Source organism: Castor canadensis, chromosome 16 (genome assembly GCF_047511655.1).
Source record: "Castor canadensis chromosome 16, mCasCan1.hap1v2, whole genome shotgun sequence".
Lineage (NCBI taxonomy): Eukaryota > Metazoa > Chordata > Mammalia > Rodentia > Castoridae > Castor > Castor canadensis.
The window spans coordinates 31,312,422-31,335,680 of record NC_133401.1 but is presented as its reverse complement, the minus strand read 5'-3'; the positions used below and the strand labels follow the sequence as shown (position 1 = coordinate 31,335,680).

Sequence of the window (23,259 nt, the reverse complement as noted above, 5' to 3'; positions counted from 1 at the left end):
GATCGATTTGCTCGAAAAACATAAATATATTTAGTATATAGGAACCAGCAACAGCATCACAGCTCTATAGAGGTTATATGTATATGTTAGTTATTTCTTCTTAAAGTAAAAAACCTTGTATTTTCTCATGAGTTGGTGGGGGGGGAACAATACCCCAGTTACAGACACATCTAGGGTTCCGACTGCATTACAATTACCAAGACAGCTGTTTTTAACCATGAAATCATCTAGAAAATTTTACATAAACTAACTTTAAATTAACTTTTATTTAGTTATGACTCAGTTATCTCAATAGTCAAAACTCTGACAAAAATCACCAGAGGGAACACAGGTAAATATTTATGGGGATTAAGTGTGGAGTTAGGAAATGTAATGGCCAAGAATCATGGCTCAGATCTTGATAAGGGACCACATTCCAGATTGTTGACATTAGCAGATGGCTCATGGCATACAGCAGGATCCCACCAACCTGTATTCAATAGAGCCCCCCTAAAATAACAGGCACAATCTGGCCATCACATGGCAAAAATTTCTTCTGTCTGCCATGTGGAAGGAGTAGTACTAACATCTGCACTCTGTTGACTTCAATAAAAATGGAGGTCTTGACCTCCAGTGTAGTGGGTTTTTTTTTTTTTTTTGAGTTTTTCTTTCTATCGTGTCTGGAGGGCGCACCTTAGGTTTTTTTTTTTGTAAATTTTGCTTTATATAAGTAAATCTGTCTGAACCCTCATACCCGTGCAGCTGCACTTCCTGTGCTTTGCCACCTCTTGTCTCTGTTTTAATAAATATTTGTTGCCTTGATAGTTTATGGATTAACCTGTAGCACCAGAAATTTTGGACAGTTATCTTGACAGAACCAATTTTAAGACAGTTTTTTGTAAATGTTATCAAGAACAATATAATATTTTTAGATAGCCTTATTTTTATGAGCTTAGAAAATTAAGTTTTAATTTAATATCCGTACATTAAATTTTGACCTTACAAAACCTTTAATGTAACTGGATTTTAGTGAAGTCAATCACTTATATAAGCATTCATAAGCTCTATCTTTGTATGACAAATTACTCTGTACCTTTGTGACAACTTATTTTGTATCCCCCGATGGAGCTTGTCTTTATTGTTTTTTTAATTTAGATATATTTTAAACCCTTTATTTTAAAAAACCATATCCTTAATACCGTATTTTTTTGTTACTTGTTGAAAATAACTCATAAAACCTTTTAACTTAGAACCTTGTATTTCCATGACAAAAAACACAATGGAAGCAACCTTAAAATTATTTTTTGTGGGAAAAAATTTATAGAAAGCCTTTTGTTTATAGACCCAGGTATTATAAGAGGGTATTAATCCCAGATTTTATTTACTACAGAATGAAATAGTCTAAGGTCATTTTTTAACTACCCAAATTTAAAGATTTCTGCTGCAGGCTGTGGCCCCCCCACCCCATTTTCTTCCCCCTCTTGTCTGAGCCAGGGTGTTAACCCCTGAATGTCTGTATCCTAGTGAGACCTGATTGAAATAAGTTTTAAAGCTGGTTTTCTTAAAAGTAGCAATAAAGCAGAGTAATAGTTTTTTTTATATTGACTCTATAATAAGAATCATCTCCAAGATGTTTATATGTTCATAAGTAAAAAACTTAAGCAGTTTATAACAGAGATCTTTAAAACAAACACCCTGTTTTTTTGTAACCTTACAACAGTAGTTTAAAAACCATTTTGAAGATGCTTAGACATACACACATGCATGCACACACACACAGTTTTATCGATTAAGCATTCCAGAAAAAAGTGTCAACGTTAAGTGTGCATAAGATGAGCTGGAATTTCAAGAGCAAATTAAATTTTGCCCAGTGCTTTAAACAAATTGGCATACACACAAAATTAGAGTGCACTCTCAAAAAACCCAAAACTTTTAAATTATCCCCAGAGGGCTATCTGGTGGAATGGTAGATGATGCATCTTTTTTCTTGTGTGTCTTCCTCTTAGGAACTATTATTATCCATCCCTTAACCTCTGTTGTGGCTATTTTCCAGGAAAAGCTCAACCCTTCCCCCACCCAGTACTGGAGGTATTTTGCATTTTGCCTAAAGTGCTTTCTTTTTACTTGTGTTGTTCCCCATCCTGGTGTATCTTGCTGGTGAGAAAACCCTGTAGGTGCTCAACCTCCCTAATTGCTGGAGGTATCTCACACACTTTTGCCCCACTCCCTAAACCTGAGAGACAGAATTTCACGCCAGACAGGGTTATTTGGGTGTCTCTGGGAGGTGATCAGGCTCCCCTCCTGCCTCCGAAATGCAGGTCTATTATTTGAGCTAAGTTCTTACCAGTCTGATAGGTGGGGCTCCCAATTGATTTCTGAGCCTTCTTTGGGTTCCTTTGTGTAACTGAGACTTGCTCTCTAGCATGCCAGGAGAGGTGAATCCCTCCATTGGAACAGCCCGTCCACTGGCACCTGGTGGGATGCTCTCCAGATGAGCTGGAGATGCTGAGTCCTGGCGACAAGGAGGTGAAAACATCATTTCCAAATCCTGGATAATGATTTGAAAATGTCATGGGAATCTTGAACAAAGACCCAAGACACCAAGGCTTTGCAGGAAGCAATATTTAGTAGCCTGCTTGCAGTGGCTTAGCGGATTTACATCCAAACGTTGAGCCCTGTGAATGAAGCAGTCTCATTTTATATACCATTGAAAGCAGGTTACAGAAACAAAAAGCAAGGTTTAACCCATATATGGTTGCATGTAATGCTGTTGGCTCCTTCACTCCCAGTGCTATGTGACCTTTACATTTTATATTTTTAAGTTTTATCTCCCTGCTATGCCATCCTCTCCCCCCTTCTACATTATCAGAACACAGACCTGCTTGTTTCTTTTTTTGGCTCTCCTTCCTGCTACATCTTTTCTGTTAATACCATTATGTGGATAATTAGAAACTTGAAACATGAACGGGTAGGGGGAAGCAACTCTGTAGTTTGGTTTAAAAGGTTTTTTCATGAAATGGGGACTATTTCCCATCAGGTGTAGAATGGACTGACCCTTCACCCCCCCACACACACACACCTGTGTGAGCATGATTCCTTCCATGTTGGGAGCCATGAGCTGTAATCTGACAAGCTCATTTCAGGTTAGCAGGATCCTGACAAGGTCAGAGACTGCAAGTGCACCATGTCTCTCACTGAGGTTTTGAGGGGATAAGGAGTGGCTCCCTTTGTCCAGAGAAAAGAAACATTAACTTGAAGGTATTTGTTTATGAAAGGTTAGGAACAGGTGACATGTCCTTAGCAACCAGGCCTGGGTTTTGTGTATGTGAACCAGGTAAAACTAGGTGAGAACAGGTAGGTCTGGGGTTTGTTAGTGAAGCTAGGTGTGTCCAGGTTTCGTTTATGAAACTGAGGAGATTGGAGCAAGAACATTGTTTTTCAGGTGGAGGGCATTGTTTCCCAGGCATAGAAACTCTCCTTGCATTGTATGACTTCCTACTTTGTACTGGTTATAAGCCTGATGCAAAAATAAAACATTTACCAGTTGGTCATCAGCCTTTTGGCCCTCTTGATATGTGTCTTGTCTGTTCATTCCTTCCCTGAGTCCTTTTGGTTCAAGGATCTCTGTGATCCTGGTACTTCCACAAGCTGCCAGAGGGTCTCTAGTATCACCCCCTTATTAAGGTTCAATTATCCTTTTCTTATTTCCTTTCTTACTATCTTCTTAATTAAAATTATTAGCCTTAAAATCATATGCACATAAGTAGATATTACATATCTACTTTTTAAAATGTTTTAATTATGTATGTGAAGTTACTGTCTTTCCAAAAAAAGGGATTTTCACATGTTGGATCAAAAGTGTCTACATACTTCAATGGAAAAAATGTGCATCTTTAGGAACATGGAGCACACATAAAGAAGTGTGTTATTTTCCTTAGAACTTCACATGAGAGTTGATGTGAAAAAGTTTGTCATGAAGATTTCCTTTAGTTAACTTAGTTGAGAAAAGCTTTTATACATCATAAACATTCTCCTCATTTAGGTTGAAGAATGTCAGGGGGAAGAAGCAATTGCTGTTATTCTTAACACTTCTCAAGTAGTCAGGACCCTGAAAGAAATTATTAACAAGTATAAATGAAGAAGTTAATCTCTGACTAAGTATCATCTTGGTCTACTCTGACTCTGAAGAGGGTTTTTGGCTATGAACATAGTATTCTAGAAGGAAGATGATGGAGGGTCTTGGTCACATTGAGACCCCACAGGCATACCCTGCCCCCTATCTGTCCAGCAATGGAAAAAATCACACGTTCTTGAGGAGAAGGAACATGGAGGGGAAGGGACAGGTCAGAGACCAATATGGCCTGGGGCTGAGTGAGGAGTACTGCACATGGGGCACAGTAGCAGAGCCTTCCTGGAAGTGCTGCTCTGAATGTGTTTTCCTCCTGTGTGAATCCACTCTGTTTCCTAACACTGCCCAATTACCTCTTTTGACATCGGGGCTCAGAGTTAGGTTTTTCGGCTTAGCAAAATAAAACCTAATGGAATTCTGTTAGGATCAGTCCTCTTTCACGTCCATCTCTGAAAAGAGGGTGAACATGGCTGATGTGTTCCTCTGCTTCTCCCAGGTCATGGGGGCTTCTGCTTTCCTAAAATGTCATGGGGCTGATTTATGTTATGGGACTGCTACATCATTTCCTTTGAATTGTCTTAAAAATGCACTGTTGTTTAATGTGTGCTCAGAGATCTGGTCAGATTTTCTCTCATGTTATTGCAAACTTATAATACTTTCCCATGTATACCAGAATGTGGATTTTATTGACTCTAGAGTGTAGCTTCTCTTTTTATAACTTTCCACTCCCTGTGCTTCCCACTCCCTGAGTTATTAACTTATTTTTCTATTGCTTGAGGTAATAACTGACTCATATATGATTTTTATCAGATAACATGACTCATTAGTTCTTTCAGTGTTCAAAAACTGTATCTGTAACTCTACTGGGCTCTCATTTTCCAGATTACTGTCACATTCTGAGTTTTCATTTGTGATCTTGTTATAGGGCTGACTGGTCTAAGAAGACACTAGTCCAGAAGACTCAGTTCTTGTGTTACCTGAACAGAGAACTGGACAGAGGCACACATTGCACAATAGTAGCAAAAACTTATTGAAAGAAAAGGAATGAAAGAGGGCTGGTGGAATGGCTCAAGTGGTAGTAAACCTGCCTAGCAAGCATGAGGCAACCCCAATACCACCAAAAAAAGAAAGACTAAGAGGAAATCATTGCTAGGGAAGTGGTGGACTCTTCCAGGTTTCACAGAATTAATGATTTCTTTGTTTATGTCCATTTTATAAGTTTTAAGGTGGAAAAATTTGGGCAATCCTTAGGGAGGGACTAAGGTGGTTGGCAATTTACTTAACATAGCCTTATCACATAACAAGGAGTATTTTGTGCCTGTGCTTATGCTAATTTTTAGACCTTTAATTGTATGCATGAAATGTGACCAGTATGTAAGAGGACTTGGCCTGGGAGGTCAAACTGGGGCAGACCCTTTTTATTAATAAGCAAGGCAGACCCAAAGGCACCTCTTCTGTACACTGTCTTGCAATGATATTTACAACGGCTAGTATATTTAAACTTAGCAGGGATTTATTGCTCTAGCTATGGGTTAGGACCATGCTGTGGTGCCTGTCAGCTTTGTTTGCCTGCGAGAAGAGAGACCCTGGGAAGTGATTTTCCCTGCTTGCTAAACTGCCTCAGTCTGTGATCACAGTTCATATTCTCACTGGCATCCTTTCTTTCTTCCATTTCCTCTCTCTCTCCCTGAGTGGGCTGTGTCCCTCTTTCCTGTTTCATGCTGTGTGATTGCCCACTGTCTTACTAATCCATGATCACTCATAATTGCTGATCATTTGTTAAATGAGTATGTGCTCCTGTACTTGGCTTCCATGAGTGGAAACACAGGAGCAAGAGGAACCACCTGGAATAGCTTCCTAGACTTGGAATGTTCTTCCTGTGGATTTATTCATAGCTAGAAAATGAGAAAATGTTCCTCAGTTGAATTCAGAAGATAATCCTGTCAGACCATATCCCTCTCTGTTTTTCATACTATGTAGTTGACTGCTCACTTTTGGAGTTGCGCAAACTTTGATATTGTTATAAAACCTACTCTTTATCATGTAATTACAGACTGTATTTCTGTTCAACTGTTGTTCTATCTGTGCTGAGGATTTTATCTTGTCTCTGCACATTGCAGAGTCATGGACAGGACATTATAATGCACTCCCATAGGTTATGGCAAATAATCCAGTACGTGGGATGCTCCCAATTCAGGCAGACACTCCCAAGTCTCATGACACTATGCAGAATGTGGTTAGTGTTTCTCCAATGAAGTGAGAAGGACATGCCTAGCAGCTTGGTACAGTGTCTAGATAAAGCAAAACAAACAAAACAAAAACACACAAAACAAAACACGTGACTTGGAGAAGAGGGAGAAAATCTTTCTCCATGCTAAAAAACAAGGAAATACGAATTGAAAGAACTGAATTATTTCAAATATCAAGGGCAGTGAGGAATTTTATGACTTCCATAATTCATATGTTTCCTATCAGGTTTTTTGATATTTGTAGATTTCATTTAATATTATCCTAAATATCCTTCAGTTCCTTTACTCACTTCATTCCTGCTGTTTTCAATTTTATATGGCTTTGAAGTAACTTCTATTTTTTGTATCTTAGTGGCTGGATTACAGGAAGGAATGGAATGGATTCTTGGTATTAGTAAATATTCTTATTCCCAAATGGTAGTGATTTAAGGTGTTTGTCAATTTATAAAGTAAATTTAGTAAAAACTTGAGGATTAAGAGTTAAAACCTGTTTATTAAAAAGTTCACGAAAGTAAAAAGACAATAAGGAGGTAGAAAGGGAAGGGAAAAGTAAGAGTGACATGACAGTAATAGAAGGGATGAATATGAGCCAAGTACACTAGAATGATTTGGGAACTGTTACTTTTGTGGAATAGTTTGAGGAGATTTGGTGCTAGATTGTCTTTAAAGATCTGGTAGAATTCAGCAGTGAGTTCTTCCAGTCCTGAACTTTCCTTTGTTGTGAAGTGTTTTATTATGGTTTCAATATCATTGCTAATTATTGACCTGTTTAAGTTGTTTGTATATTCTGCATTCAATTTTGATTTGTTATATTTGTCTAGAAAATTTTCCATTTCTTCTAGATTTTTCTATTTATTGAAGCAAACACAGTATTCCATAATGATCATCTGTATTTCAGTGGTATCTGTTCTAATGTCACCTTTTCCATCTCTGTTTTATTAAAATTTGTCTTCTTTCTTTCTTTTTTAGTTTGGTAAAGGGTTTTTAAATCTTATTTATTCTTTCAAAGAACCAGCTCTTTATTTCATCAGTCTTTTGGACTATTCTCTTAGTTTCTATTTCTGTAATTTAAGCTCTGATCTTTATGATTTCTTTCCATCTACTAATGTGGAGATTGGATTTTCTTTTTTCTAAGACTCGAGGTTCATCATGAGCTTACTGATTTGTGATCTCGCTGATTTTTTAATATAGGTATTTATAGGTATAAAGTTCCCTCATAGACCATTTTCCTTGTATTCCAAAGGTTACAGTATGTTGTGTTTTCATTTTCTTCTACGAATTTTTAATTTCTCTTCCTATTTCTTCAATGACCCACTGATAATTGAAAAGTATATTGTTCATTCTTCATGTATTTGTATATTTTCTGTGGTTTCTCTTGTTGGTTTTTACTTTTATTACAGTGTAGTCTGACAAAATATAAGAATTTATTTCAGTTTTTTGTGTTTGTTAAGATTTGCTTTATGTCCCAGTTTTGGAGAAAGTTTCATGGGCTGCTGAGAAAAATATATATTCTGTAGCTACTGGATGGAATGTTCTATAGATATCTGTTAAGACCATTTGTTCTACAATGCCATTAAAGTCTGAAGTTTCTTTGTTGAGGTTTTTTTTCTGTCAGGGTGACCTATCTCTTGGTGAGAGTTGGGTATCAAAGTCATCCACTATTGTGTTGGAGTCTGTCTGTGCCTTTATGTTTAGTAAAAAATTTGAAACCACGCTTTTGTTTCAGGTATTTTATTTACATTCCTTGAAGTGTAAAAATTATGTTTGGACTGATATGCAAAATTACACTGTGATATCTTTATACTTTTTGTTAATATTTGGGAAGAATATTACATTTGTACACTAATTCCAATTTTGATTCACTTCATTGACAATCAAATTGTATAGCCATATTTGGAAAGTGACAAAAGTTTACTATTTACAAACATTCTGCTTTATTTTAAATTTCCTAATCTTTACTGCATGACTACATTTTTTCCCTCTGCTTCAGGTTTATTTATGCAAATTTCACAGGAGGACACCACCCCATCCAGACTGTAGTCTCAGTGTCATACCATTCCTTGCTAAGCACTGGGGCAGACAGACATTTACTGTGAAACCTTCATGGGGGCCTGGGCACCTTTTGAATCCTGAGCCATAAGCAAGACTGGAACTAAGCCTGTAGCCTGGTTTTGGGCTATATAATGTGCCTTTCGCTTAGTGACTGGCAAGGCCTGAGACACTTGGCAATGTGGGCACAAGCATGCTTCCTGAAGTGGGTGAGCAATGTATGCAAGTCAATTGAGACTGTTACTGAACCTTTGGAATGCTAGACTTAACCTCCTTATGCTTTACAAGGGCTGTGGTCGTCTCAGCATGTGTATCTTCTTCAGGCCATTCTGTTTGTGCTTCTTTGCAAAATGTCTGTCTATCAGGAACATAGAGTCTACCTTCTTAAGAGATTCATATCATTGTTTTTTTTTTTCATTTTCTTTTATTATTCATATGTGCATCCAAGGCTTGGTTCATTTCCCCCCCCTGCCCACACCCCCTCCCTTACCACCCACTCTGCCTCAACCCTCTCCCCCCTCTCAATACCCAGCAGAAACTATTTTGCCCTTATTTCTAATTTTGTTGTAGAGAGAGTATAAGTAATAATAGGAAGGAACAGGGTTTTGCTGGTTGAGATAAGGATAGCTATACAGGGCATTGACTCACATTGATTTCCTGTGCGTGGGTGTTACCTTCTAGGTTAATTCTTTTTGATCTAACCTTTTCTCTAGTTCCTGTTCCCCTTTTCCTATTGGCCTCAGTTGCTTTAAGGTATCTGCTTTAGTTTCTCTGCGTTAAGGGCAACAAATGCTAGCTAGTTTTTTAGGTGTCTTACCTATCCTCACCCCTTACTTGTGTGCTCTCGCTTTTATCATGTGCTCATAGTCCAATCAATCCCCTTGTTGTGTTTGCCCTTGATCTAATGTCCACACATGAGGGAGAACATATGATTTTTGGTCTTTTGGGCCAGGCTAACCTCACTCAGAATGATGTTCTCCAATTCCATCCATTTACCAGCGAATGATAACATTTCGTTCTTCTTCATGGCTGCATAAAATTCCATTGTGTGTAGATACCACATTTTCTTAATCCATTCGTCAGTGGTGGGGCATCTTGGCTGTTTCCATAACTTGGCTATTGTGAATAGTGCCGCAATAAACATGGGTGTGCAGGTGCCTCTGGAGTAACCTGTGTCACAGTCTTTTGGGTATATCCCCAAGAGTGGTATTACTGGATCAAATGGTAGATCGATGTCTAGCTTTTTAAGTAGCTTCCAAATTTTTTTCCAGAGTGGTTGTACTAGTCTACATTCCCACCAACAGTGTAAGAGGGTTCCTTTTTCCCCGCATCCTTGCCAACACCTGTTGTAGGTGGTGTTGCTGATGATGGCTATTCTAACAGGGGTGAGGTGGGAGATTCATATCATTGTCATTGAGGTTTCTTAATGACACCTCAGTGTCCTCAAGGATTTGTGTGTGGCATTGTTCCTGATTTGTTTTGTTTGGTGTAGTTCTTGGACTTGGACACTTCTGCAATGATAACCCATGGCTCCTGCATTGTCTGTAAAGAGGAATGATAACATTTCTGGACAAGTGCAATTTTGATGACTATTTTGTTCTTATTTCTAGTTTAATGCATATGAGGTTCTTGCTTTAGCACTGTGATTTTAAACAATCCTTGTGTTCTATCAAAATAGTTTTCATCAAAAATTTTGCATCATAGGATCATTAAAATGTTAAGCGTTTGTTCCTATTACATTTGTGATATTCTTAAGAGAAATGAGGGAATAACAATATTCTTTGATATTAAAAGGAGGCTTTGAAACAGACATAACAGTCAATAGTGCTTTACGACAGAATGCTTCTGAAATATATGACAAGGACATGTAGATTAGTGGACAGAAGTTAAAACACTACAGAGTATTTAAAGGCCTCAATCAGCAAACCTCATTCACTTTATATAACATGTATCAATGAATAAAACATATTATATCTATTGGTACAAACAAAAAACCTAGAAGATATTTATCTTTTGGAAATGTTTATAGGTTATGAAGTGACTAACTTTTGATTTAAGCTACTTTAGTAAAAGCCCTACACACTTGTAGTTTTCTCTCCTGGGTCTGTTAACTCCAAAAAATTGATATCATTTGGGTAGTCAGACAATGATTCTTGAGAGCTTGGCAATGGGGATATCCTTCATCTCCCAGCCTGGAGTTGGAATTCTGGCAATTGCTCACTTCTAGTTCATTATTTATTCTTGGTATTGACTGGAAACCATTTCATGTGCAAGCACCAGATTTTAAAACACTTTTTGCAAACTCTTTAGTTATTATCTCAAGAGGAATTCCTCAGACAATGGCAGCATTTGGCTTGAAATATTTCCTGGATGACCTTATGTTCTTTACCTCCATCGAGTATCCTGGGGGATTTCCCTGTACACCATGTGCCTCCTGAGTTGCTTCCAAGCCATAACAATAAGCTCCATCAACACCAGGTGGATGAAGCTGAAACACAGAGTCACCAAGTACATTGGTCCCTCCTGTTCACTCAGCTGACTTGTGCATCTGCTCCTAAATATCATGATTCCAGTGAGAGTGACAGGGCCTAGGAATAGCAGAAGTGTCACAGAAGATCTTAATCTTGGGTACTGCTCAGGGTTTACCTATGGCACCATTGCAACTCCATTGTATGTTTTCTTGCTCTGCTTCACTGATGTTCTGTGTTTGGGTCTCATGGCCTGGGCCAGTGGCTCGATGGTGTGATTCCTGTGTAGGCACAAGAAGCAGATACAGTATACTCACAGTGCCAACCATTCTTCTAGAGTCTTCTCAGAGGCCAGAGCCACCCAAACCATCCTGCTCTTGTTGTGCATCTTTGTCACTTTCTACTCACTCTCTTCCATCTTTGTTCTCTATGTCTTATTTTGGTAGTTCAAAGTTGTGGGTGATTAACATCTCTGCATTTTTAGAAACACGTTTCCCCACTCTTTGCCCCTTTGTGCTCATATTAAATGACAACTCTGCTTCCAGGCTCTATTTTTCTGTTGTGGGAAAAGGTAACTTTCTGTGAATATCTCACAAGTTCTCGTTTTTTATGTTCTCTGACATACCAGTATGTTCCTTCAACACTTATTTAAGTGGACCAGACACTATTAGGTCACCTAATGGTGCCACAAATTAGACAGACTCAGTTATCTCATTTGGGCTGAAATAAATTTTAATCACATTAAGACATCTGTCTTCATGTTGAAATTCTGTAACAAGTAGGTGTCATATACTGAGGAGTATTTTATACTTAGAGCCAGCCAACCAGCAGTTTTGATACGGGTTTCACTGTGTGCACAGTTTTGATCCTAGTCCTATTGTTTCAATGAAGGGAGACAAAGGCAGGAGAAATTGCCGAATATATAGGAATTTGGGAAATTTGTATGACTGACTCCTGGGTTCTGTTAAATGTCAGTAAGCCCCAGCAAAACTCTTGCCAGAATTGCCTATATAGTACTGACAATGCTAACATATTTTAACCACATACCTATAAAATTATTAAATAATTTGAAATATTATAAATGCCATTAGTGGGGGTAGAAATGAGCCAAACATGTATGCGAGTATGAATAAAAAATAATTTAAAAAATGCCATTAGCCTGTGTATGAGTGATCATGAGAAAAATGGAACAGATTTCATACAAAAACGTAGGGAAAATTTCCTGGAACATATATTTTAAATGTTTGAAATGAATATTGTACAGTGAGTTGTTGAGTGCTGAGTGTTGAAAATAGTATTCCAAGGAGAGAGAGAGAGAGGAGAGAAAAGAGAGGAGAGAGAGGAGAGAGTGAGAGAGAGAGAGGATTGGTACTGGAAAGTGATGTGAACATTCAGGAAACTGAAGGAAATTTTTGAGACGGTATGAAGAATGATTCATGTCAAGATGTTGAACTGAGTGGATACAGTGGATACTAGAAACAATAACTTCATTAATCCATAAATCCAATGTAGGAAATTTATCAATTTTAAATCGTAAGGAGGTAATTCTTAGTCTTACATAAACTATGAGATGGTAACAGAATAATTTATGTGTTTCAAATCAGCAAAAAGGTGTAATTCTGACTGGAAATTAAAATTATTAAATCAGTATAATTTGTTCAAAAAAACTTTTTTTTTTGGTGGTACTAGGGTTGAACTCAGGACCTCATGCTTGCTACACAGGTATTTTACCAATTGAGCCACTCCACCAGCAGTGTTTTTGTGTTGGGTATTTCCAAGGTAAGTTTTTGTGAATTACTTGTCTGGGGCTGGCTTGGAACCTTGATCTTCCTGATCTCTGCCTCCAAAGTAGCTAGGATTATAGGTGTGAGTCACCAGTTCCTGGACTTATGTGAATGTTCAAAAATAGAATTTATAAAAATACATACATTTTAACCAGATATTTAAAGATGCAGAATATATGCTAAATGGGGTTTCCTGTTTGTTTTTTATTTGACAACTTAGAACTCAAGTCCATTGTTGAAAATCACAGTTTAAGAATTTTTACTGAAGAATAGTTTTGAGCAAGATGATGTTTTATAATATTTAGAGTTTACTCCATATGAACAATAGGAAGATTTGTGTTAATCATTCCTTTGTTGTATTTTAGAACAAATAATATTTTCCTAACATATAAACATGTACTTTGCAAAATTATTTTTGTTGTTTTCATTTGCATTAAACCCAGTTTTCTTAATCTTGAAAACCTCTTCATGTCAGGTTTGTTAGATTTTTTCCAACCATATTTTTCTGTATCTTGAATTAATAAAAAATTAAGTGACTGATAGCAGGAATCCCAGCAGTATATGTGTACCAGAAAGGAATGAATGGTTTAATAATCTTTTCCAACCCTGGACTTGGAAAACATTTCACAATGCCAAGGATTTGAACTAAACCAAAGTGAAAGTTCACTTTCCAGGAATGTGTCTGTTGCGTATGGAATCTGCAAACCCAAAGGCCACTGAGATATTTAATCATCTCAAAAGTAGTTAGCAATACATTCCAGAAGAAACTTAGGAGTAGAAAGGACAGAAGGGGCTATAAAGAAAAGGACAGCAATTTTGGTCGATTCAACAGTGAAGAAGTTTTTAAGATTTTCATAATGTTTTTCTAAAGGCAGGCAGAGCTCTGCCAACTGGAACTGTAGTACTGTTTATAGGTCAAAAAGGAAGTCAAATTATAATCAACAAATGGTCTTATTATTATATTTGGTATGAGGAGGCTTCAAAATGCAATTGATAAACACAGCCCTGGTTATTACGATATACCTGATCCTTGTGATAACAGTAGGGATGCAGGGAGAGACACATTTCATTCATTGTTGGAAAGGGAGGCTAGGAAAAAGACGCAATAAGGTACATTGCTGAAGGAGGGAAAGACATTTTAGTGTCTAAACTCTTGCTTTTACTGGGCAACAGGTTATTGTCAAAGGCCCAAGAATTTATTTCCCTGCTTTCCCATGGTAGTTCATGACTATCTCAGTGGCAGCCTGGAAACAAAGAGATGGTGGAAGGGACGAGGGACAAAATAGCCCCTTCGAGGGCATGCCTGCAGTGACCTCACTTCCTTCCACAAGGTCATACATTCTAGAGTTTGTACCACTGCCCACAGTCCCACAGCCTGATGATGAAGTCTTAGCATATGGCCTTTTTAGATACAAAACCATAACCTAGGAGCAATTGTTTTCCCTCATAAATTGTTGGTAGGTACAGTGATATGACATGATACAGTCCTGATTTAGAGAGAGCTGGAGTCATGCATGATTACTGGCTCATGCAGATTGAGGTCAGAGTTCTTTTGTTATATATGATGAGGCCATTTTTTGTTTGAATATTCTGTCTTTAAGTTGCCCCTCCTGCAAAGTCATTCTTCGGCTTACAGAGATTGACCAAATTCAGAGGGAACTAGACGGTATGATCTCCAGTGCTTAGAGATTGTCCACTCATCTTCCAGCCGACTGTACTGCACAATCTTCTTGACCTTTTCCTTGTTGAACCATCATGGAGACAATTTAATGATCAACTAGATGAGTTATTAGAAGATCACATGCATTAGAAACATTTCAGATCCTGGATAGAATGCAATGGACAAGCATCATGACACAAAGAAAAATTAATAGTTCCTTTAGGGCATGCCAAGACCATGAACCTACATTTTCCAACCCTGGACAAGAGGACAAATCCCATAAATCCCATAGCCATAAGCATCATAAGCCTGGGCGACATTCTCTCTCTCTCTCTCTCTCTCTCTCTCTCTCTCTCTCTCTCTCTCTCTATATATATATATATATATATATATATATATATATACATACATATTATATATATGTATATATATACATGACTTTATGTAAAATACATGGAAATACTCTGTACCAATTTAATAGCTTTTACAAGGTTGAAATTATCTCAAACTAATTTAAGTATTAAAAATAGAATCAAAACTTTACATTACATAGGATGATTCCCACAAATTTAGAGGAAGTATTTACTGACTTTGATAAAACAGTGATGTTACATATGACACATTTTATGCACATTTAAAAAACCAATGTGCCAAATAACCCTGGAGAAAGATTTGCAGGCATTTCATATTTTATTAAACAAAAAATAAATACTTTGGATGTCCAAGAAGAATATGGAGGTTACTCAATTTTATTATTGTTCACTAAATTCGTATTAGAATGAGAAAAATGTACCAAAGCCATAGTTGGCAAAACAAAAATTGTGACATTATTGAAAGTTAACTAGGAGATGAATCAATGGAAACCCTTAGTCATTGCTACTGTGACTAAATTTTTGGAATCATTAAAATTGCTTGCCTTATCTTGAGAAAGACAAACCCTAATACCTACCAATGTTAGGTTTTGACTTGCAAGAAAGAAGAGCCATTTCATTCACAGTAGCCCTTAGTAGTAATGAGCCATCAACTGTTGACACAAATTTTTATTCGAATGAATTGGAGTTCTCTAGAGTGTGAAGATGAATGAGTTACAGCTATACATGAAACATGAACGAATCTTTTAGTATTGTTTGAAAGAAGGCAGGCACAGATGATCCAGGTATCTGTCTCATTCATGCCTCTCAATACAGATTTTCTTCAAACTTACGAAATTTCCCAGATCATTCAGTATGAGTGAGTGGTCCCTGAGTTGGCCTGAACCTGGTCAGAGCCATGGAATTGACTTCTGCTTTCTTAGCATTGGGCTTCTGTGATATCTGCACCCCCTCATGTGATACCTTCTACACTCCAAGGGCTCCTTAACTTGGCTGTCATATGAATAATGCCCCAGTAAATGTGGGAATGCATGTTTAATATGATAATATCTAAGAGTAAAACCACCAATTCAAATTAGGGTTACTAATGTTCATCAACAAATAATGTCTATAAATATATCATTTTACATAACTGTAGAATCAAAAAGTGTGTGCTGTCAGGTGCACCAGACAGAATTTTTATTATGTTTTAATTTCATAAATGTAAAGAGAATGTTAGTATATTGACCTATAGTTTTTATTAATGAGGCTAAATATTGGTCAATTATAACTTTTATTTTTGTTAATTGCTTTTATATGCAGTATATCCATTTTTCTTTTGGGATGTTCTTTACTGAGTATAAGACTACTTTGGTATTATATATACTGTTTGTGGATAATAATGTTATACCATAATTTCCTTCATTTTGTCATCTACCTTTAAATTGAATGTTTTATTATCATTGACATGAAGTTAAAAAAATTCTGTGAGTATATGTATGATTCTCTTTCCTTTATGGAATAGATTTGCTTTTATTCTTTAAAAAATCTTCTCTCTGCTTGAAAATCAGATAAATATTAGACTAAAAACTTACCATATTACATACTGGTCTAACACCTTTCCAACTTTTTTCCTCCAAATGGGAACACAAGTTCATCTTTCTGACCCTCAGTTCTTTACCATTAATCCCTTTGCTTAAGCCTGTGACATTTTCTACTGGCTTTGTCATCCCAGCTCTACATAGTTACAACAGAGCAAACGCCATTGATTACTCAGAATCCCCTGGTTACTTTTTGAAATTCTGGTAAAATACATGTACCAAAAACTTACCACCTTAACCATTTTAAGGGTACATTTCAGTAGTGTGAAGAATATTCACTCTGTTCTGTAATGAACATCCACAATTTTTCATGGCCAAATTATAGCCAGGTACCTATTAAACGCCTCCACATTGTCCTCTCTCCACACTCCAGGACAGCCACCACTCCAGTTTCTTTTTCTATGAGTTTGACTACTCCAGGTACATCATATCTGTGGAATCATACAGAATTTGTGACTGGTTTATTTATCATCACACAGGGTCCTCAACTCTCATCCATGTTGTATGAGCTGTCAAAATTCTTTTCCTTTTTCAGGATAAATAATATTCCATTGTGTATATATGTCATATTGTGTTTGTGCATTCATCTGGTAATGCAATTTTGGATTGTTTTCACGTGTTGGCTATTGTAAAAAAATGCTATGAAAGTGCATATAGAAATATGTCTTCAAGGTTTTGCTTTACTTTTTTTTTTGACTATATAGTAAGAAATGGAGTGCCTGGATTTCATTTTAATTCTATTTCAGTTTTGTCCAAGAAACCTCTTCTATGCATTTCATGATGCAATTGTACCTCACAGGTACCTGAGGACCTTCACTAGGCCCACATCCCACAGGATCTACCACCTCCCTGGGGTTCAAGCTGCTAACACCTGAGAATTTTTGGGAGATTCAAATTTTACATGTCACAGTTTTTTTTTATATGGCATCAGTTCATCATTTTCTAAAGATCCACAACTCTATCAAATCCTCAGATCTCAATGTTGAGAATGTAAATTGTAGTACTTAAGAAAATTGCTTGACATTATCTTGAGAAAGATACACCCCAGAACCAAGGCAATTCTATTCTTGTCTAAAGGCATGCATGTGCACACAAGTATCCATCCTAAGAGAGGTCAGAGCAGCCTCCTTCATAAATGCCCCAAATTGGGGCCCTCACATGAACCGCCCATATAAATTACTTCTGTGTATATAAAGGAGGTCTCTAGAGTAGGAAAGTGAGTGAATGATAGCCACATATAAAATATGCATGAATCAGGAAAATGTTGTTTGAATGGAAGGAGACTCAAAAGATCTAATCTCTTTCATTCACTTTAATGGTGGTCTTCCCCCAGATTTTGAAATCTGCCAGGATATTAATGTTGGGCCTCAATCCATACAGATTCATGCAGCTGGCTTCTGATTTCTTTGCCTTGGACTTCTGTGCCTTCTGAGACCCTCCCTGTGATACCCTGTGTACTCCAAGGGCTCACAGAAAAGTTTTCCTGCAGTAACTCTTGATTGCTTCTTTTTATTTGCTCAAGTACTTGTTTTTACTTACAAGAAACGGATACAAAGGTGTTTAAAAGTTCCACTCAATTCCAGTGTAGATGCTGTCATTGATCTAGAGTTGAGTTGAAAATCACTGGTCTGGTGGGAAAGGAAATGAGGGAATAATAAACCTGTAAGTCACTGCTCAGTGTCTCATCCCAATCACAGACTCAACCTCTCAGCGTAGCACTCACCATCTTGGTTTCACAGAGCACACAGGTGAGAATCATTGCCTTTCATACAAAGACACGGTAGTCAGAGAATCCAGAAATAGATGGGGTAGGGGAAAGAGACTTTGTTGCTGGTTTTGGAAGTGAGACCTTGAAAAGATTTCACATGAAATAGAAGTTATTTTTTGCCAGGTGCAAAATGGACTCTGTCTACACCCCTCCCCACCCTGTGCAAACCCAGTTCCTTCTACAGGATGCCAGAAGTTTTTCTTGATATCGCCCTTCTTCTATTTTCTTTTTTCTGCACTCAAACATCCAAGGAAGGAATTGGTCATCACAAGACTTCTGGTGGGAACTATGATGCTGCCCCTGCTTGAGGCTGAATTCTCTCCATCAACTCATCTTCTTGCTTGCTCTTATGTTTTCTCTTCCCCTTTTTCTTGATTGAAAGTTCCTTGTCCTAAAATCACCTGTTAATAAATAGATAATACATACGTTCTTCTCAAAGCTTTTTAATTAATTAAATGAAATAAAAATTTCTATTGAAGAAGGGGAGTCTCACACTTTGCCTTGAAGTTTTACAGAAATTATGTGGAAAATGATCATGTTTAGGAACATGGAGCAAACAGAATGGGGTGATGGAGAATTTTGTCCAGTTGAAGCCGGAGTGAGAGTTTGTGTGAAAAAGAATGTTGCAATGAAGATTTCCTTCACTCAGTTTTGCAAAAAAGATTTTGGGGACAGTAAAATCCTCCTCCATTAGTTTGGGGGATAGCAGTAAAAATCAGTTACTGTTATTCTTAGCACCACACACTAAGAACTCTGAAAATAATTATCAACTGAAATCTAAATGGATGAAGCTGTTAACTAATAATCATTTTTGTTGTACTCTGAATCTAACATTTTAGGATGCTAACCTAGAATTGTAGCGGGAAGTCAGGAGGGTCCTGTCATATTCAGTCCCAACAGAACTATTTCTGCCCCAGATTCTGTCCAGCAGTGGAATCTCACAGGTCATCCTGAGGAGAAGGATCATGGAGGGAAAGTTCCAATTTTAGAGCCCAGCATGGCTGGGGCTGTGTGAGGAGCACTGCATGTCGAGCACAGCAGCAGGGCCTTCCTGGAACAGCTGCTCTGAAGGTGTTTTCCTCCTCTGTGAATCCACTCTGCTTCCTAACACTGCCCCTGTTAGCAATCTTGACGTCAGGGCTCTGAACTTTGGCTTTACAAAACCTTTATGTGAATTCTGTTGTTCTAAGCCTCAGTTGAAGTCTATTGTCTTGAAATTGTATTAGTAAAAAGATTTCTGAACACTGAAAACCATTAAGGAACACAGAATATGGGGGGAGAAGAAAGAGGAAGTGCAGGGGGGGGGTTACATTGATTTAAGTACAATCCATATGCAGGTATATTACCCAGGCAAAACAGCAGTTAATAGCAACAGACACTTGAACAACAAAGGACAAGAATGAAAAGCAGGTCATGTTAAGGGGAGGGCACTAACAGAAGAGGGAGGGTAAAAGAAGGAAGTAAAGATGAATATGATTGATGTACTTCCTATGCAAGAATGAATATAAAATTTTAACCCTGTTGAAATCAACATAATAAAGGGGACTAAGGTAGAAAGGAGAAGAATGGAAGGTATGAACCAATTCAGGTTATAATACATATACTTGAAAATGCCATTATGAAATTCCCTGCATATCTATCTTAAACAAAAATGTCCATTTTGAAAAACCAGAGGATAAAAGGTTAAAGCATGTCTTGTCTAAGGGTTGGTACCAGTGAGAGGGGGGAGGATGTAAGGAAAGGATGTGGAATTATGAATATGGGGAAATATTATGTACTCATATATGAAAATGGAAAAAATGATACTTGTTGAAACTATTCCAGGAATATGGGAAGGGGGAATAAAGGAGAATGATGGAGGGGGTGAATTCAGCTAAGATATATTGTAAGGACTTTTGTAAATGCTACCACATACCCCCAGCACAACAGTTATATGACAATAAAAAGTAAAAGCAGCTTCGTTAGAAGAAAAAGGATTTCTGTTCAGTTCCTAACCTGCTAGTATGATAGTAATTCTCTTTTATTGTTGGAGATACGGTATTTTATGGATTTTGTGTTTCTAGACTTCAGTTTCTGTATTTATAGCTTCTCTCTCCATATTCTTTGCAAAGAACTGATGGTGATTATCTATAAATTGAGAATTAATTGATTTGGGGCCAGGAGATGTAGTGGTACATACCTGCAATCCCAGCTACTCAACAGGCAATGGTAAAAGGATCACAACTCAAGGCCTGCCCTGGTAAAGACAGCACAAGACCCTAATCTGAGAAACAAAAGAAAATGCCTAAGACTGGGGATATGGCTAAAGTGGTAGAGAGCTTGCCTAGCAAGTGGAGACCCTGAGTGCAGACCTCAGTACTGCCAAAAAATTACCATCAAAGAAGATTTATTCATGTTTCCTTTTTAGTTAACCATGTCTACACCCATAGCTGTCTCTCATTTTGCATAACTCTGCTGTTTCTTGATCATTTTTACCTGGGATATAACATGGTTCACCTTCTCTCTTGCTTCCTCTCCATCCCCCATCACTTCTCTGTCCTTCCTTCTCTCATTGTGCTGTGTTCCCTTTTTTTGCTTTACATTATATATTTGCTCACTGTCTTCCTAATCCATGATCACACACAATCACTGATGATTTGTTAAATGAGTGTGTGACCCTGTACTAGGCTTCCATGAGCAGAAATGCAGGAGAATGAGGAACCATGTGTTGTGGCTTTGTAGACTTGGAGTCTTCTTCAGGTGAATTCCGAATAAAGTCCCTGAAGTCACGCTTTCTCCCTCTCCCCCGCTTTTCATCTCTTATTTATCATTTTTCTGCTGTGCCAACTGTCTTTCTGAACACTTTATTTTGTCTCTTCAATTGTAGAACACAGACATTATAATCACACGAATGGATCATGGTTAACATGTGTTATGTGGGAAAACTCGGTTCAGGCAGACACTCCAAGTTCCATGACAGTAGTTAATATTTCTCTTACTGTTTGGAAAGCTTAGTTAGAAACATGGAAATGTTTTTATGTTTTCCAAAAGAAAAATATGAACTGGAGAATACAAAATATGTTTTCTCCCTCTTAAATCTAGAAAATAGAAATTTAAAGAAAGACTAGATTTTTTGCATACTAGAAAAATAAGCCAGTATATCATTTTCAAATTTGAAGTGTTTCCAATCATGTCTTTTTCCTAATTTTTGCAGCTTCTATCTAACGTTATCTCAAGGCTGCTGAAGTACCTTCACTCCTTCCTCTCCTCCTCCTCACAAGTAATGTTGTTTGGGAGGAAATTGAAAATTATGTTTTTCAGTTTGAGTGTCTGCATTACAGGAAGCAAGTGATTGGACTGTTGATATTAATACAATTGTTTCACAAACCATGGAGTTTAAATTTGGAAATGGAAGAACTAGATGGAAACTTGATGTCTAGGAACCACTACTTATTCTAGATCAAAAAACAACTCAACAAATATGGAAGAACCACGTGTTGCTTCCTGATAGTTCAGCTACTTGGAAACACGACAGAAATTTGGCCTCATTCCATTTTTTTGGTTTCATTAAAATGAAACCCTTAGCTTGCTACAGAGATTTCAGTTTACTTGTCACATTCAAGACACATGGATGCCACCTGTGGTGTGGAGAGTTGTGTCCTCCACTTCTGGAAGATACATTTGAGGATGTTTGGCTCCTCAGTTTCTGTCCTTGTCATGGTCCAGGGTTTCAAAAGCTCTCACGCTACAGTCTCCCATCAGGTACAGCTGTCTCTAAATGAACTTCAAACCACAAAACCTTACCTTATTTCCCTCTGCTCTATTACCTTTCTAGCTCTTATATAGATTGCAACACAAGTTCATCATTGTGATCCTTAATTCCATATCATTAATCTGTGTGCTGAAGCCTGTGTCATTTCTGGTTGACTATCACTACTGCAGCTCTATGCCAATGTAATGAGCAAACACTCCTCGTTTATTCAGCAAAATGCATGTGTTGGGTTTTTTGAAATTGTGGTAAAATAGAAAAACATTTGTTGACTGGACAATTTTAAGCATAGAGCTCAGTACTACAAAGGATTTTCATATTGTTTTGCAACTAAGCTCCAGAATTTTTTCACTGCACAACTCAACCTTACCACCAAATAGCTCCCCACCTCTCCCTCCTTCAAGCTCCCCACAGCCAGCATTCTAGTTTCTATCACTGTGAGCTTGGCCATTCTAGACAGATCACGAAGGTGGAATCACAGTATTTGTGATGGGCTTATTGCACTAAACACCTTGTTCTCAACTTTCATCCACATAATAGTATGTGTCAGATTCTCCACCCGTTTTAAGGATAAATAGTGTTCTTTTTATGTGAATACCACATTGTGGTTTTACATTCAACTGTTGATGGACGATTGGCCACCTTTGGCTATTGTGAAGACCATTGCTATGGAAATGAGCAAAGTGTATTTTTGAAAGTGTGCCTTCAATTTTTTAAAAATTTATACAAACAAGTGAAATTGCTAGATGATCTGATAATTCTTTTTTGAATGTTGTTGAGTATCTTTATACTGTGTTCTGCAGTGCTTTCACCATCTTATATTCCCACTAAGTGTGCACAAGGGCTCCGGTTACTCCACAAACTGCAACAGTAGCTGTGTTCTATTTTGTTCATTAATTCCTTCTTTTTAGTAGTACTGGGGGTGCAACCAGATGATCCACTCCCCCAGCCCTTTTTACTTTAGTTTTGGGATAGGGTCTCATGTTTATGCCTGGGCTGTCCTGGACTGTTATCTTCCTGTATACTCTTTCTGCATAGGTGGGAGGACAGGTCCGTGCCACCTGGGGTTTAGCACAATTTTTCACTGCGTTGGCATTGAGCTCTGATCCTCTTGAGATCCACTTTTGGGTAGATGGGATTACAGGCTTGAGCTATTGTGCCTGGCCCTTGTTGGTTAATTTCTTTGCTCATTTTTTGGCTCGTATCCATCATAGTGGTCATGAGGTGTATTTCATTTCAGTTTTGATTTTTGTTGCCCTAATGACTGGTGATGTTGAGTGACTCTTTATAAATGCCTCTTGGCCATTTATTTGCCTTTTTGGGGAAACATACTGAAGTCCTGGCACAGTTTTACAATTATTCTTTTTTGAGTTATTATCTCTTTATATATTCTAAATATTACCCCCTTATCAGGCATAAGGTTTCCGTATGTTGTCTTTTTAAGTTTGTGTACCTTTCAGAAGGAATGGTTTAG

The 23,259-nt window shown here is 37.6% G+C and overlaps 1 protein-coding gene and 1 pseudogene across 1 annotated transcript in view; one reads left to right on the top strand and one right to left on the bottom strand.

Moving 5' to 3' along the window:
* The window catches only part of LOC141410430 (uncharacterized), a 589,957-nt gene that overhangs the window by 431,644 nt on the left and 135,054 nt on the right, over positions 1-23,259 (bottom strand). The gene's annotated exons all lie outside the window — the stretch shown is intronic.
* Positions 1,515-14,769, top strand: LOC141418145 (vomeronasal type-1 receptor 4-like; annotated as a pseudogene).